The sequence below is a fragment of the Pyrus communis genome, chromosome 13 (genome assembly GCF_963583255.1).
Source record: "Pyrus communis chromosome 13, drPyrComm1.1, whole genome shotgun sequence".
Classification (NCBI taxonomy): domain Eukaryota; kingdom Viridiplantae; phylum Streptophyta; class Magnoliopsida; order Rosales; family Rosaceae; genus Pyrus; species Pyrus communis.
This window is the reverse complement of record NC_084815.1, coordinates 21,049,514-21,067,684: the sequence shown is the minus strand read 5'-3', so window position 1 is coordinate 21,067,684 and position 18,171 is coordinate 21,049,514.

Here is an 18,171-nt window from a genome sequence, read left to right as displayed (position 1 = left end):
TCACTGTAAAAATCGAAATTTTGGTGAACATATTAAATTTGACATGTCAGGGCTTATGTGGCATGAACCATGTGCCTCACAAATCACAGACATGACATGTGACTCATTAAAACCGGACGAGTTATCAAGAGGGAACGTGTCAAAGCTTGGCGAAACAGAATTATTTGATTTTAATTTAAATTAAATCAAATATTAATTGGTGGATTCAAATCACAAACCAAGCCACAAATCATGTCTTTGTTCTTTAGTCAATTAATCAAGCTCGTAACCAGGGCCAAATCTATCCGTTGGAGGCTCCAAAACAAAGAAAGCTCTGAATCTCCCAAACCCCCAAATTGCCAAACACTTAGAAGCTTTAGAAAGCCATCTATTCTTCACCACACTTGTGAAGAACCACCAAACATCCCTCCACGTGCCAGTTCCTCCATTGTCAAGAGCCAAAACCTCACGACATCCATTCATTTAAGATCAAGTCATTGCGACTCTTGGATCAACAACACACACTTTTTACATCTTCAGAGATCGAATTAGAGGATTCAAGTTTTGTAAACAGAGATTGTGACCCTAAACTTACAAATTCATAAATCTAATTTAGTACTTTGTATACATATTCTTGTGTTATTTCTCGCAGAAAATTCACGTTTACGATCACACAGATTCATTTAAAGTAAGGACGATAATTTAGACATGGTTAGGATTTGATTTCATGCATAGGTGAAGCTACAGAGGAACAGGGAGAGGCGGCCACCCCTCCCCTCGCCGGAAATAAAGCCTAGGAGCGACGGGAATCAAGCTTAGAAGCGAGATTCCGCTCCTCTGCCTACTGCTGCTACTCTATTGTGGCGCTATTGTGGCGCTACGATGGTTAGCAAATCCCTTTTTTTCTTCAGAACCCAAGCCAAAACGATGTCATTTGGACCTAGGATGAAAAACATAATTTAAGTGAAACGGTTCGTTTTGTTAAAACAAAGAACAAAGTAGCAGGGGACCCATATACACACCCATCGACACATTTTGTGATGAGGTGGCGATCTGCCATGAGATCAGATGGCAGGTTTTGGCATTCCAAAATCCAAATATGGTATATTTTTCTTGCTAAATTTTTGGTGATCTATTTGTTAGAGTTTCGATAACTAGCTAAGTTTTTAAATCCGATTAACAGGTTAATTAGATGCCATATATGGCCTATACTTTATCAAATTTTATCACCACCAATCAAAATATTTGCTAGGAGCCTTTTATGAGTAATTCTATTAACACCCCACAATCTTATGAAGACACACCCCACACCTTAATTTTTTCACTTAAATTTCGCCTTTACCACTATTTATTTCAAGCTAGTAGATAGTGAAAACCTTGGCCACCTAACTATTCCTTGCTAGCGGCTACACCTCATGCAAAGAGGCAAAAAGGCCCAACCAGTCGTAATTTCTCTCTCTCTCTCTCTCTCTCTCTCTCTCTCTCTCTCTCTATTGCATTTGCATCTGATACTTTAGAAGAAACGTCTCGCTTTTTTTTTTATTTTTTTTTATTTTTTTTTATTTTTTTTATTTTTTTATGTTTCTTTGATAGTGAGAGACAAAGAGGGGCCACAACAGGGTGGCCTATGCGGGATGATGACTTCAACGACGAAGGTGATAAAGGTATAAAGGAGCATCCGGGTTGGTGAGTTGAAGTGTTGGATTGTAACCAACGAAATGGGAGTTTCCAGCTAATGTTTATGGAGGTAATCAGATATATTTGGTTGTCGAATTAGGGCTACCAGGCGTGCTTTTTGTTTTTTGGGGTGGGGATGTGGGGTGGCTTCAGAAGAACGAGGGACAAAGTTGGAATTTTTGAGAAAGTTTTTTAATGTGGTATGTTTTCATAAAATTGTGGTGTGTGTATAAAACAACCCCTAAGACCATCTCCAACAATGGCTTATAACCTAAAATTTCCCTTTTTTTCCCCCCCCAAAACCCACTCTAACCCATGTGCTAAATAAAACCTAAAACCCAAAACTTAAAAGAAGGCCAAATACCAGCCCGTTTTTAGGCCAAAACTCATTATGGGCCTTACCTGTTGTGAGTGAAACACGGGCTGTGAAGCCCACTTTCCTTTCAGCCACTCTCCCACGCCCCGCACGCGCCAAAACAGATCCCCACCCGACAGCCCCACGTGGGTTGTTCCCTGCGCAATAATTGCAACAAAGTAGCCGTTGGGCTGCTTTATAGATCTAACGGTGACTGATTACTGGGCCGTTGGTTAATCCAACGGTCCAGGTTCAAATTTTTTTTTTTTTAGTTTTATATTTATGTATTTATTGAATCCAACGGCTTAGATCAAATATAATTAAATATAACGGTAAAAAAAAAGATCTAACGGTCCAAATTTAAATCCAACGGCTAGAATAATTTATAAAAATTATTTAACTTAAAATTCAACCAAAAACTCTATAAATACCTATGTATTTGTTCAAACATCCACACAAAACTCACTTTTCTCCTACAATTCTTCCAATTTTTCTTTATACCATTTATTCTCATTTCTAGAATTTTCAAGATGGCAAAAGAGCATGTTAGAGGTCGTAATTGGATCTTTGACGAAGATATTGCTTTATGTTTGGCATGGATTTCGATTAGCGAAGATGGTGCCGTCGGCACCAATCAAAATAGAAAGGTTTTATGGGGTAAAATCGTTGATAAGTTCCATGAAAACTCCAACGCCGGTCGAAGGGAAGTTGGTGGTGTTTATGATCGGTGGAAGATTATCAACAAAGCGTGCACTTTATGGAAAGGAAGCTTGGAGAGAGCCATGGTTGACATGCCTAGTGGAAGGGGCGCCTCAGAAATTATGAGTTTATTTGTTGATATTTTAGTTGTCATGTACATAATAGTATTTTGCAACTAATTGTTTTTATGTATTTGTTGCATAGGGTGACAAAGCAATGGCAATTTACAAGACAAGAACTACACCAAAAAATCAAGCTTTTAAGTTGCATCATGCTTGGAACATCCTCAAGGATTGTCCGAGGTGGGGAACCGATGCGAACCAACAATGTGGAAGATTATTTCATAATGAAGCCCCACCCCCAAATGATGTCAATGAAGGTGTGAATTTTGCCGACAATGAAGGTGTCGAACAAATGACCCCAACTTCTTCTTTTGCAAGGCCCCCGGGTAGAGATAAGCAAAAGGAAGCAAAGAGAAAAGGGAAGTCCCAAGATCCGACACGTGCACAATTTGCTAGCGAAATGGCAATAATGAACGAAATCCAATGCCGTCGGCAAGAAGAATCGGCCCAAATGCTTTTGGCCATGAAGGAACAAGGGGATAGGGAGCAAGAAAGGTACGAAACAAATTTGATAATGGAGGACCTCGACAAATACACTCCAGAGAGGAAAAGATACTTACGTGGTAAGCAAAAGGAAATTTTACGAAGGAATGCCACAAGGAGTATATTTCAAGATGATGATTCATCTCAAGACTATCACCCAAGTCCATCACCAAGTCAAGATGGTGAATATCATTATTAAGTTTATGTAGTCTATGAGTTTTCGATTGTATTAAGTTTATGTAGTTTATTAATTGTTTTTTTTTATTTTTTAAGTTTATGTGGTTTATTAATTGTCTTTTTTATTTTTTAAGTTTATGTGGTTTATTAAATGTCGTTGGTATTAAGTTTATGTGGTTTATCTTGATTTTCATGTATTAATTTAGTGATTTTTCAAAATTTATCGGAATTTAAATATTTTAGGTTAAAATGTTCATAAAATTAATTTAGGATAGTCTACATAATTTTTTTTTTTAAAAGTTAATTTAAAAAAAATAGCCTTAATTCATTCTTTGATAATCTGGGGCTAAAATTTTAAGTCAGAATGGTTGGAGTAGAAAAGCTGTTTCTGGGCTAAAACCTAAATTTTCTGGGCTAAATATTTTTAGGTTGTAGGTTACCATTGGAGATGGTCTAACTAAAAGAGTTTGTATTTGTATAGATAATATACATTTTTATTGAAATACATACGATATTATCTACATTAAAAAGTGTGGAAATGTAAATGCACATGAAAAAAAAAAAAAATGTTTCCTCTTGTAATATGATTTGACATGTTGTACTATTAGATTGTTGATCATATATGAACCATTAATTATCTATGTAATCTTTATTTGAGCAAGGATTTGTCTAAAATAATAACACAACATGCCATACACCATTATCTAGAAAACATTCGTAATGGATATCGCCACTAACCAGAAGTGGTCTCATGGAGCTCATTCCTTTCATTTGTAAAACAACCATCTCAAAGAAGTTGTGAATTTAAGATTGTGGGAGTTGCAACTTCTTATTTGAAGAGGTTGTGACTACAAAAATAACAGGAAAATAATGGCTTCTTAATAAAAGTCACTCATTAAGTTGGGATATATTAAGTAATCCCCTCACTCATGAATGTTGGAGAATCCGTACACTCTCATCATTCATCAAAGGAATGATGAAATGGTATATCAATGATAGCGTGAGCATTAAGTTGGGATATATTAAGTAATCCCCTCACTCATGAATGTTGGAGAATCCGTACACTCTCAGCATTCATCACATCCCCTCACTCATGAATGTTGGAGAATCCGTACACTCTCATCATTCATCAAAGGAATGATGAAATGGTATATCAATGATAGCGTGAGCATTAAGTTGGGATATATTAAGTAATCCCCTCACTCATGAATGTTGGAGAATCCGTACACTCTCATCATTCATCAAAGGAATGATGAAATGGTATATAAATGATGGCGTGATGGTATGGTTGTTTATATTAAGATGGCACGGTTGTTTATATTAAGATGGAACGGTTGTTAATATTAAGATGGTATGGTTGTTTATATTAAGAGATGTGTCTTTGTTTGTATTGATAATCAACCTATTATGTGATGTTTTCATGACATAAAAACCTCGTCGTCAACAATTGTAATTTGTTTGTATTGATAAATTAAGAACGACATTTATATTGTCTACTATTTAAAATAATTTGATTGTCTACATTTTCTTGGGACCATTTACCCTTCAAAAGTTTGCCCCTCCTCCTGACAAATCGTGACTTCGCCACCGATTTCATGTACCATAAAAGTCAAAGAAACATAGGTCCAAAAACAAAAAGTAAAGAAGAAGAAATCAATGCTTATGCTCAGTTAACTGTGCTTAAAACTTGTAGATAATGGAAGTTGATGATTCACCATAAAAGCAATTGGTGATATGAAGAATACGTATTTCAACTTCTTATAAGCACTTGTAATATCTATCAACTTTCCGATGTCGGACAAGGAAAGTTTCTAAAATTCACTTAACCCGAGAATATTTTGTGTTATGTGTTTGTTCTCGAATTAGAACCAAAGGTACCTACTACTTGAACTGCTCTGAAAGGTACGAGTTCGCATCGGTGTAACCATATACAACTTCGAATGGTTTTTTGTTTCTTTATTTGACAAGAATCTGCAGGCCTGATCCTGACTATGGTGAACCAGGAAGATTTTGTTGATGTTCCGAAATATCTTTGAATTGACGTGCTGGAAAAACAATTAAAAAAAAAATAAAACAAAATTGACTCATGACTTGTATGTGGATCCAAATTTGCCCTAACTAATCAAAGAAAGTAGTAAAAAGTTGTCTGTAATTTTTTGTTTTTTGTGGGTTAAGGCTATGTGTGCGCACGTAGATGATAATGTTATCTTTCAAACTTTATTTGTCTTGCAACTAGTGTAAAAAAGGAGATATGCGAATAGTTCGTTACTATCCAACCTAACTTTTGAACTATATTCGGCATATGTTTGCCGAAGAGGTAGGAAAACTCAAAACAAAAGCACCAATATTCGGAAATGATCAACCGAACACGAGGTAATAGTTCAATGGCAGTCTACCGAACATCAATGACTTATTCGGCACAAAATTTTGTCCGACAACATAAGGACTTTCAAAACCATCAGCCTTGAATTTGATCTTGTAAATCCAACGACTTCCAACAGCCCTTTTTCCGTAGTTAAACTAAACTCCAGGTATTATTTTCTTCCAGTGCATGAAGTTCATCTGCCATGGCTTGATTTTATTGTGGGAGGAGTGATGCTATTTGGAAACTCTTAGGTTCACAGTGTTTATCAATTTCACTGAGAAATTCAGCATGAGATGTGGAGAACTCACAAAAACTGATGCTTTCAGTGATAGGGTGTCGTGAGGTATAAGTAACATAATCTTGCAACCTAGTTGGAGGCTTCCTTGTTCAAGGAGGATTTCTTTTAATCACTTGAGACTCTGTGAGAGGTTGAGAATGATCAGAATGAGACTCATCATTCCTTTCACTATCCGAAATGATAGAGACTGAGTTTTCTTCCAACACATGAGGATTAAAGTTCTAAGGGAGTGGAAATAATTCAAACAATTCCTCCCCCTGACTTGTAGTAGTTCCTTTGGAAATGAAATAAAGGAAGTCTTCTTTAAACTTCACATCTCTTGACATAATGCACTTATTAGTGACCAGATTAAAACACTTATATCCCTTTTGGGTGGAGGAATAACCCATAAACACACTTGGTAGCCCTGGCATCTAATTTGTCACGATTCAAGGCTTGAATGTGAATGAAGCAAACACATCCAAATACCTTGAGGTGTGTCAAATCAATTTTTCTACCTTTAAGTACTTCATAGGGAGATTTGAACTCTAGCACTTGACTTGGGAGTCGATTGATGAGGTAAGTGGCAGTGAGGATTGCAAGTGACCAAAATTTCTTTGGAACATGCATGTGAAGCATGAGGGCATGAGTCTTCTCCAATAGATCCTTATTCTTTCTCTCGGCTACTCCATTTTGTTGGGGAGTTCCTACATAACTGGTTTGATGTATGATGCCCAGAGAACTTATGTATTGAAGCATGTTGTTGGATAGAAATTCAGTGCCATTGTTTGATCTTAAGACTTTAGTGTTTGATTGAAATTATGTTTTAACATACAGATGAAAGTCTTTGAAAATGTTTAGGACTTCACTCTTTGATTTCATAAGGTATAAAAAACTCATTCTAGACAAGTCATCAACAAATAGAAAAAAATAATTAAAACCTTTCATTGATTTAGTTGCTGGTCCCCATACATCAGTGTGTACCATTTCAATAGGTTTACTTGTCCTAGACATCGAATTACCAAAAGGTAGTCTAGTAAACTTAGAAAATTGACAAGTATCACAAGTAAGATGAGATTTACAAAAATGTGGAAAAAGTTTAAACAAAACAACTTCTAAGGGGTGAGCTAATCTCTTATGCCAAAGTTGGTTTTCATCTATGGACTTTGATTGAGCTTGAAGAGCCTGAGTAAAATAGGCATTCTTGCACAGGTAGTAAAGTCCATTTATGAAGACCCATTCACCAATCATCTTCATGGTGAGAACATCTTGAAAAATCACATTATATGGTCAAAAAATAACACGGCAATTTAGGGTGTTTGTGATTTTTCCAATTGACAGAAGTTGGACGGGAAAGGTTGGTACATATAAGGTCGTGGAAGGTGTTTTGTGTGAGAGTAAGTTTACTTCCCCTTTGCCCAAAACTAAGACATTTTTTCCATTTGCAAGTGAAACATGTGAAGGACTCGAAAACGTTTAAAATGATGCAAGTTTGTGACTTTGTTTGTCATATAATCTGTGGCGCTTGAATCTATTACCCAACAATCATTTTCAGTACTAGTCAATAGAGCAGTAGTGAAGGCTTTAAGTATACCTGGTGCTTCCTCCCGTGGTACCTTCTTATTTCTAGCAATAAAGCTGACAAATTGTCCCAACATAGCTGTATGACTAGCCTCATCCTTGCCTTGAGCTTGTGAATCTCCTCCATGTCCCTTACTTTGAAGATAGACTGCAAATTCATTGATGAGTGACAATGGATTGGCAGTGAACTCCATAGATCCTTGTGAGATATTAGGAGAGTGAGCATTAGCAAGTTGAGCCTTGGGTTGAGAGTGAAATTGTTGTGAGGACCTTGGTATCATCTTCCCATCTTTGCTAAACTTAGGCTTGAGTTCAGGATGAAGTTCCCAACACTTTTCTTCCACATGACCAACATCATTGCAGTATTTGCATTTTAGGTGTGTATTTCTTCCCTTGTACCCTTTTGCCTCTAAGTTCTTGTAGTTTGAGGCATATGCACCAGTCTCAGTCAATCTCGAATTGTGCTCAACATTCGTCACTTTCTTCCTTGCTTCTTCTCGTTGAATAGTTGCACAGACATTGTTGAAGGTGGGTAGTTCTTGACTCATCAATATGTGACTCCTTAGGTCCTTGTATTCGGAGTTCAAACTCCCTAACAGCTGATAGATTATGTCTTCCTCAACTCTTTTTAGGAGAGTGGAAGGGTCTGTGGTATGAGGGAGATATACATCCAACTCATTCCACATAGCCTTGAGACTTTAAAAGTGTTGAACAAACGCATTTCCTTCTTGTTGGGCACCAGCAATGTCCTTCTTTAAGTTGAAAGACACGTGCATAATTGTTTTGATTTCCATACATATCTTGCAAGGCTTTCCAAAGATCAAGTGACAAATTGTAATAGCTGAAAAGCTCAGCAACATGTTTCTCCATGGTATTGAGGAGTAAGGATATGACAAGATGATCCTTGCAAAGCCATGCACTGTATGTTGAAGAGGAGCTGTCTAGCGCCTCCACGATTCCATCAACAAACCCTAATTTCCCTCTGCATCCGAGAGCTAGTGAAACAGCTCAAGACCAAGGAAGATAATTGAACTCGTTCAAGAGAACTGAACATAGACGTTGATTGGTGTTAACCTCAACGTCTGAGAAATTTGGGGAGAGCAGATTTACAACAAGTATGGGCTTAAGATTACCCTAGAGATACACCCATGGTAACTTAACCTAGAAGCTAGTCCTAAACCCATCGGGACACACTTCATTCCTTCAACAATTTGTAACTGAAATTGAAAAATAAGGATAATGTGTAACAGAAAAATTTTAAGAAAGCAGGTACAGTTTATCCTTGGCACTGAAGCATTGTGGCTTCCAACATTGTTATCCTTGGCAAATCTGTTATCTCTGGTGAACCAGTACCGCAAAATGTTGTATCTTGATATACAATCAAGTACTTCAAGCACAAGTGTTTAACCTCAGAGTGATCTTATATCCTGAAGATAACGTCCTAAATGCCGAGCACCAAGAAACAAGGCATCGGCAAGGAGAATGACTCCGACCTGTGCCTAAAAAACCATTCAAATTGAGATTAGACGTTTGAAAGTTAGGTGACTAAAAAGCAGGCCATTTTAGCAAACACGTTAATGGGAATAAGTACCAGTCCGGCAGAGAACACTAATCGGTAACTCCAATTTTCTTTGGCAGCTGCAGCTTTTTGCTGATCTGTCCAACTATGGATTGGGGATTGGGAAATAAATACACATTCTGATAAATCTGTATAAGAACTGTCTTCAAATTGTATTTTAATATGCATAAGAAACAAAAGTCCAGTTTGCATCACGAGTCACGACAACGTAGTTACCAATTATAACGAAAAGTGAGCAAGACCAGATAGTTACCCAAGGAATTCTGAAAGCCCACCAATTCCAGCAAACTTAAGTGGCAGAGGGCCTTCTCTGACAAGATCCTGCTCCCACATAAGATGAGACTAACTACATTAACAGACTTTTTCAGTTTCGTTCACAACAAAAGCACCGAAAAAGAAAATATACGTAGAAATGAATATTACAAAAAAGAATATCTAAACACTAAAACCACGAGTACCTCTTCTTCAGCAGCCTCTGCTCCTCCTTGAACCCATAAAAGGTTTTTGTAGCCTGTGTTGTACAGCTGCTCGCAAGCAGCCAGACATCTGCCATGAAAGGTGACGGTAGTGAAATTTGTGATTGATTCATTTCAATTCAAGTAATTCACATTGTCTTCTTTTCCATGTATTTAGACCACAGTGTAAGGTAGAGTTAAAAGTTACAAACTACTCTTCTCTGTTCGAGCTGGAGACAAAAAATTCAACCTGGACTAAAACATGGGTCTGATGTCTAGAATTTCGCCAAACAAATCAACAGCTGAATTAAGATTCTCCCTTTTGATCCTCTGACAGTCTCCTCCTAGTTTATATTATCACTTTTTGAGGAGAAGATGGCAAATGATTACATAATCTTCATAAATTTGGGAGAACATCTTCATTATAGTTTTCTAAAAGTCTTCGAGTCTTCGAGTCTACGGTTAGTAAATTATGAAAGTGAGGAGACCATGTATGCAATTATAATCTCAATCATGTCGATAATAAGAAAACCAAAACAGAATATGTCATAGAAGAACTTCCAAATGTCACATTATAAACCAGTTATAACCGAAACTACAATCTTTGTGACAAAAAAAAGTACCTCAATCCCGTCTGACATGCAATGATAAGATCTGTATCTTCTGGAAACTTCTCACTAACTTTGGCCACGAACTGGCTGTTGAAAAAACAAACAATGAATATGAGGTTTATCACTTGAACAAAGCAAATCGCAAGAGTACTATGGGTTTTCTGACATACCTGTTATAAGACAATATTTTCAAATTTAGCATACGCAGAACAAATTATACAACCTCCAGAAACAAAATAGTTGAACTAAAAGAATGTTACTTTCTTTTCTCAAATTCCCATTAAGTAGCTCACTTAAGCACATTTAAATAAAAAATGGTTTTGTTTCGGTCTTCGAATTTCATAGGAATCGAGCAACATACCAGAGCTTCCCATCTCTTTTTGGCAGCAGCCATGTCCCTCATTTGCTTCAACTCGTAACCTTCACTGTCAACCTGCATCCGAGTGGCACTCCTCCGCTGATCAACATTAAGAACAAGAACAGTCCACATTAGAAAACATTAAAAACATTAAAATAAAAACAAACTCAATAATTACAACATGAAAAAAGTGGAGAATTTACATACAAATTGGTAAGTTAACATCAAGAACAAGAACAACACACATTAGGAAATACTCAAAAACATGAAAATTACAATATACCCAACAATTAGAACATGAAAAAGGTGGACAATTCACATACAAAATGGTAACTTTCTGTAAGAGGGTGTGAGTTTTAGGGAAGAGGGAGATGAAATGCTTGAAAATTTTGTTCTTTGACTTGGTGGTTTGGTGGCTTTTCGTTTCTGGGAACTGGAGCACAAAATGCTGTGGGTGTTGAGAGAAGTGATGAGGCGATATTATACCATATATTTTACCCTAATCTTAGTGTTAATTTATTGGTTATTTTGGTAGAATTTTAATACTTTGTTATATACTTTCAATGTAGGACATTCAAATTCCGGTGGAGCAAAAAGTGATCAAACGGATGAATTTTAGAGTGATTCCAATTGGAGGATGTTCATGTGCCGTTCAAGATGATTGTATCAAAGTTTCAGATTTTTCTACCAAGGCGTTTGACCTTGGCGAAGAAAAGAAGGCCCAGCGTTTCCCAGATTGAAGTTTCTGGACGTTTTGGGCATTTTGGAGGTCAAGATGACATATTTTGAGAAAGATTCCTTTTTAAGGATTTGTAGGGAACGTCTTCAGCTTTCAAAAGAGACCTTTTGGGACCAAATCAAAGTTGTTTTGGTCGGTTAAAAGTCTGATTTTCTGAGAAATCCGAATTTTAGCTTAAATAGGAAACCTATTATTTTATGTTTTATTATTTTATTATGTTTCCTAGTTTTATTCTAAGACATTTTCTAGGAAGGGTTTTATTTTGTAGTAGTATAAATAAGGCTTTTTAGCCATTAGGTTGAGGAGAACGCACGCACTATTTGGAGAATTGCTTTTGACAATTCAAGTTTGTTTTCAAGGTGTTTTATATCCTTTTTCTATTTCAATAAATTCCTTTTGTTTTATGGTTGTTCGTAACTAATTTACGTTTGCTAGGGCGATGCCTTGAGCCTTAGCATGAATATGTAGTTTTTATTTAATTGCTTATGATATTATGCATGTAAGATTCGACATTGCTCAGGGGAGTGGTCCTTATATGTAAATTCTCATCCCTACCTAGCACGAGGCTTTTTGGAAGCTCACTGGCTTCGAGTTCCATGGGAACTCCGAAATTAAGCGAGTAGTGCGCGAGAGCACTCCCATGATGGGTGACCCACTGGGAAGTTCTCGTGTGAGTTCCCAGAAACAAAACCGTGAGGGTGTGGTCGAGGCCCAAAGCAGATAATATCGTACTACTGCGGAGTTGGGCCCGGGATGTGATGGGGGCCCTGGTCGAGATGTGACAATTAGTGGTGTGCCGACGAGGACGTCGGGCCCCTAAGTGGGGTGGATTGTAACATTCCACATCGCCCAAGGGAGTGATCCATATATGTATATTCTCATCTCTACCTAGCATGAGGCGTTTTGGGAGCTCACTGGCTTCGGGTTCTATCGGAGCTCCGAAGTTAAGCGAGTAGCACGCGAGAGCAATCCCATGATGGGTGACCCACTGGGAAGTTCTCGTGTGAGTTCCCAGAAACAAAACCGTGAAGAAGTAGTCGGGGCCCAAAGCGGACAATATCGTGCTACGGTGGTGGAACAAGCCCGGGATGTGGTGGACCCCGGGTTGCGATGTGTGCCGACGAGGACGTCGGGCCCCTAAAGGGGGTGGATTGTAAGATCCCACATCGTCCATGAGAGGGATCCTTATATGTATATTCCCATCCCTACCTACCACAAGGCCTTTTGGGAGCTCACTGGCTTCGGGTTCCATTGGAACTCCGAAGTTAAGCGAGTAGCGCGCCAGAGCACTCCCATGATGGGTGACCCACGGGGAAGTTCTCATGTGAGTTCCCAAAAACAAAACTGTGAGGGCGTGGTCGGGCCCAAAGCAGACAATATCGTGCTACAGTGGTGGAGTGGGCCCGGGATGTGGTGGACCCTGGGCCGGGATGTGACAATTTGGTATCAGAGCCTAACCCTAGCCGTGGTGTGTCGACGAAGACGTCGGGCCCCTAAGAGGGGCGGATTGTAAGATCCCACATCGCCCAGGGGAGTGAACCTTATATGTATATTCTTATCCCTACCTAGCACGAGGCCTTTTGGGAGCTCACTAGCTGCGGGTTCCATGGGAACTCCAAAGTTAAGCGAGTAGCGCGCGAGAGCACTCCCATGATGGGTGACCCACTGGGAAGTTTTTGTGTGAGTTCCCAGAAACAAAACCATGAGGGCGTGGTCGGGGCCCAAAGCGAACAATATCGTGCTACGATGGTGGAGCGGGCCTGGGATGTGGTGGACCCCTGGCTGGGATGTGACAATTTGGTATCAGAGCCTAACCCTGGCCGTGGTGTGCCAACGAGGACGTCGGGCCCCTAAAGGGGGTGGATTGTAAGATCCCACATCGCCCAGAGGAGTGATCATTATATGTATATTCTTATCCCTACCTAGCACGAGGCCTTTTGGGAACTCACTGGCTTCGGGTTCCATAGGAACTCCGAAGTTAAGCGAGTAGCGCACAACAGCACTCTTATGATGGGTGACCCACTGGGAAGTTCTCGTGTGAATTCCCAGAAACAAACCGTGAGGGCGTGGTCGGGGCCCAAAGCGGACAATATCGTGCTACGGTGGTGGAGCAGGCCTGGGATGTGGTGGACCTCGGGCAGGGATGTATCAATGCATGCATGCTTTTAATTATTAACCATTGTGCTTTAAACTATCTATATATCTTACTGTTTAGCTACCATTATGATGTTTAGATAAGTAATCGGATGCAATTCGATCGGAATACCACCAGGGAATTGAGTATTACTTCTTGTGATTGATAGTTGTAATTTCACTTAGGACGAATACCACATCTTAGGGGTTGCATGGTTTTTCAAAGGGTTTTCACAAAGCATAATGACTTTTGCATGTTTATATTTGATCTGAATACCACAGATGGATTGCATGTTTGATATACGTTCTAACTTGAATACCACGAGTAGAATATGCATTAGGAAAACCTAACATTCAAAGTTGCATGGGTAATTCATAAGTAATTGGTAAATCTACATAGGATTGTTAAGAGGACGGCAGAACCCTAGTCTTTTACAATTTGGTTTTCAAAACGTTTTCCTTTGTTTTCTTTACTTTGCTAATTTCTTTATTCATTTTAATTAAATTCGTTTTTATTAATTTTAAATTCAAAACCAACATCTCCCAATCCTTGTTTTCAAATAATTAATTAAGATTTGATATTTACACAAATTATTCATTCAATCCCTGCAAAAAACGACCTTACTTGAGCCGTTTATACTACAACTACTTTGTTATCTTGCAAGTATTTTTAAGTGTTTTTAAGTGTTTTTATCTCTACTTTTGCAAGTGGTAAAATCTCTATCAAGAAGGAAATCCGAGAGCTTCCATTTCCAAAGAGCTTTACGAAATTGACACTATTATACTTGAGATTTGAGATTTAGAATTTGAATAAAAATAAGAATTTATAAACCAATTCTTTTGTTTGTATTCATAAACATATAAATTTAGATTTTTTGCGTGAAAAAAAAATTTGAAATTTGGTAAGTCCAATTCTTAAGTTTAAATTTCATGTAAATATGTGTCATTTCCCAACTTCTATGATTGAAAGTTTAAAAATAACAATTTTCATATTCAATTCTATTGTTATTTTAGGTTAGCAAAACAAGAAAATTCACAAGTTCTAAAAAATAAAATCTCATCATTTCACTTCTATCATTTTAAAATCCACAATAATCTTAAATTTCTTCATCCAAACAAAATGTGAGTGTGAGTGAGAAACCGACAAAGAAATTTCAGAAAGTTCTCGGATTGGGGCTGTTTTCAGCCCCGTGTCATTTGTTGCCAGTGAGAGTCTAGTACCGATGTGAAACGCTGCGTTTGAAGGATAGAATAATAAAATATTTGGACACATGGGATATTTTTCTGTTTACAAGTATTTATTTAAATCACTATTTTGACGGTCAGATAGTTAGCAGTATATGAAATAAGTATGTTTAAATAGTTATTGGCATTAGAGGGGAAAGGGAATCAGTGGAATTGAATCCACACCATCATGAATTGAAATAGTTGTTTTCAACCATTGTGGTAAAGCATCATCTGCTATCTTATATAATTCAATTTAGTTCATTTTTTTTATTATTGAAAATTATTATGAGTTTCCATGCAATGAGGCCATCCTCATTTAGTGCATACAAATTTGTTTTGAATGCAACTATATAATGACAGATTTTTTACGATAGGATCAAAATGATTACGATAGACAAAATCAATGGCCACTTCTATCAATTTTTATTGTTGCGAGCTAAGGTAAGTGGTTATATCAATCTAAAAGACCATTTTAGTTAAAAATGATTTTTTTTTTTTTTAATTTTTTAATTGAACATTGGATTCATTCAACAAAGAGGGTTACAAAATGGAAGGGTAATAGCAGGGGCCTCACTAAAACCTCACCATAAATTAAAACTCGAAAGGGAAAATCCAGTAAAGGAAAGAGCACCATCACCCCCATACAATCAAAGCACAAACAATGAGATAGATTAAGCAGCAGAAAAAAAAAAAAAAAAAGTAGGAGAATTTCATTGTTAATAAAATTATAAGCATCCTCTTCGAGTTCATTTGCACACCTTTTAACATCTCTGCAATTAATATCATAGTTTGAAACCGCATCGCATAAGGTGTCTCGTGGGAGATTTTACCATGCAATGACGCTCTATATAGCCGTTTCGCGTAAACTAGACTTGCATACGTAAAATAGTAATGACTAAATTGCACCAAAACACATATATACTAGACTTTACTCACTGTAATCATCATCATCAAGAATATCATCACCATGCAAACTACCATCACCGTCCGTCACTACCACATCTTTCATTTTCCTCTTCTTAAATTTGTTGCAAAATATCATTAGCAGTATGTTTATTTTCATTGAATGGAGGGATGTGGAGATCGTCGTAGACTAAAGGAACATCAAACAAATTTAGTGTGGCATATTGCGCATCAAAATCAAATATTATTTGAGAGTATTGTGATATTTTTGCATTATATTGCAAAATCTCTTTCACAATGCGATATAACATACTATATTACACGCTATCGCGCGTCTTTTCAAACCATGGTTAATACTGCCACTATTTATTAATAATCATGTAAAATTTAGATAATAGGAATTAAAAACTAATTAAAATCAAGCCTCCCTCATACCATCCCCTCTAGGAAAAAAGAAAATTAATTAAAACGGATGATGGATGATCATCTTGGATCAGTCCACTACAGCCAGTTTTTGATATTTTAGATGGTTGCTTCCATGACATGCTCTGGGCCAATATCCCCATCATTCTCCAAGAACAACTTGAGCAAATATTCAGAGAAGCCACTCAACATAGTTATCCCCCATTGTGTAGCCAATGCATCCCTATCTCCGATTCCGAATCAAGGCAAGGATCTAACATAAACCAAATCACTATGTGTGATACCGCATCACCGTACCCATTTGCCTCAAACTTCCTCGTTATTTTATTGTAATCATCTTCCCATAAGAATAAGCGTCATGGCTAAATTGTTGCTTGCTGAACACAAACACCTTCTTGACCATCTGCTCTGGCTGCAAATTCTCATTCACTGCCAGTTCCAAAATCAAGTCAAACACTTTCTCAATATAAAGTCCGTTTCTCCCGTGACCACAAAGTCCATCATCGTCACAAACTCGGACTTGGACTTTAGATCATGGCGTTGTATCGTTTGTAGAGTTGAGTGCCAACTGACCACCCTTCCGTTCCATGGCTCTTGGGTCAAGTCCCAAAGCCAGCGAGACCTCAGTCGCCTTTCCCCTTATGAACTTTATGCCGTTGTCACATACAGCCAAACAGTTTTTCATCTTGCCTTGTTTTTTCATGTCCTCCACCATTGTTTTCCATTGAAGCTCAGCCACTTCCCCAACATTGGGTTGATCCGCAAAGGCCATGATCTGGGTGGAAGCAAAGCACCGGGTTCAATCTTGGACTTGTCTGCTTTCACCTCCTCCAAATACGTCTCAACCTCGCGGAGCTTTCCTTGCTTTATGGGGCGTCCACAACTGACGGCCTTCTGCAGGGGATCCAAAACCTCCTTCCTGAGACGGTTTTCAATTTTTGTAGCGTATTGAGCGTCATCGATACCTTGATATTCTGGATATGATTCTCGGGGAAAAAACTGTTGAGAGTTGTCCCACATTGGTGAGGGATAAGGTTTGCTATGTGCTTATATGATCTTGGGCTACTCCTCATATTGCCAATTGGTTTTATGGTGGAACCTCAATTTCATCATGATATCAAAACAAGGTTGTCCACGTGTGAAGCCCAACGACCACACGCACTCCACGTCATCCAGTTGTTCTCCACATGTAGGCTTGAAAATCCGCCACACGTGCAAGGACGAGTTCAGAGTTGTCCTACATTGATGAGGGACAAGGTTTGCTATGTGCTTATATGATCTTGGGTTACTCCTCATATTGCCAATTGGTTTTATGGTGGAACCTCAATTTCATCAAAAACTACTTCCTTGCAATGCTTTCACATATCAAAGTGGCATTGATATTGTTCAGAGTTGTCCCACATTGGTGAGGGACAAGGTTTGCTATGTGCTTATATGATCTTGGGTTACTCCCCATGTTGCCAATTGGTTTTACGGTGGAACCTCAATTTCATCAAAAACTTCCTTGCAATGCTTTCACATATCAAAGTGGCATTGATGGTTTTGGCGTCCATGGAGTTGTAAGAAAAGCAACAGCGAGCACCGTCAGTCATCTCATTGGCCAACTAGTACCGTTCATCATCATCAATATCCGATCGCTTAAAACTTCGCTTCAATATTTACATATCGGACTTCAAATGTTCGACGTAAACATCTGCAACCCTGTCGTGTAACAACTTGTAATTCGGGTCACGCTCATACCTCTCGATAGCAATCTTGGTCAATTCTGCTAGGGTGGCATCATCATCTTCTTCTTCCTCCCCCCTCCTCTTTTCTCCTTGTAGAAGAAAGTACAAAATCTCGACAGGATCAATAAAACATCCGAACGACACGGCAATAGAAGGAATGTTGCACATTGGTGATTGTGGTGGAGCCTATAGAGAAATAGATAGTGGCAGACAGAGAAGAGTAGGAGAAGCAGTTCTGTATTATGAATAAATCCCTTGATCATTTGTTCATCATATTGATACAAGATATGTACAAGCCTAT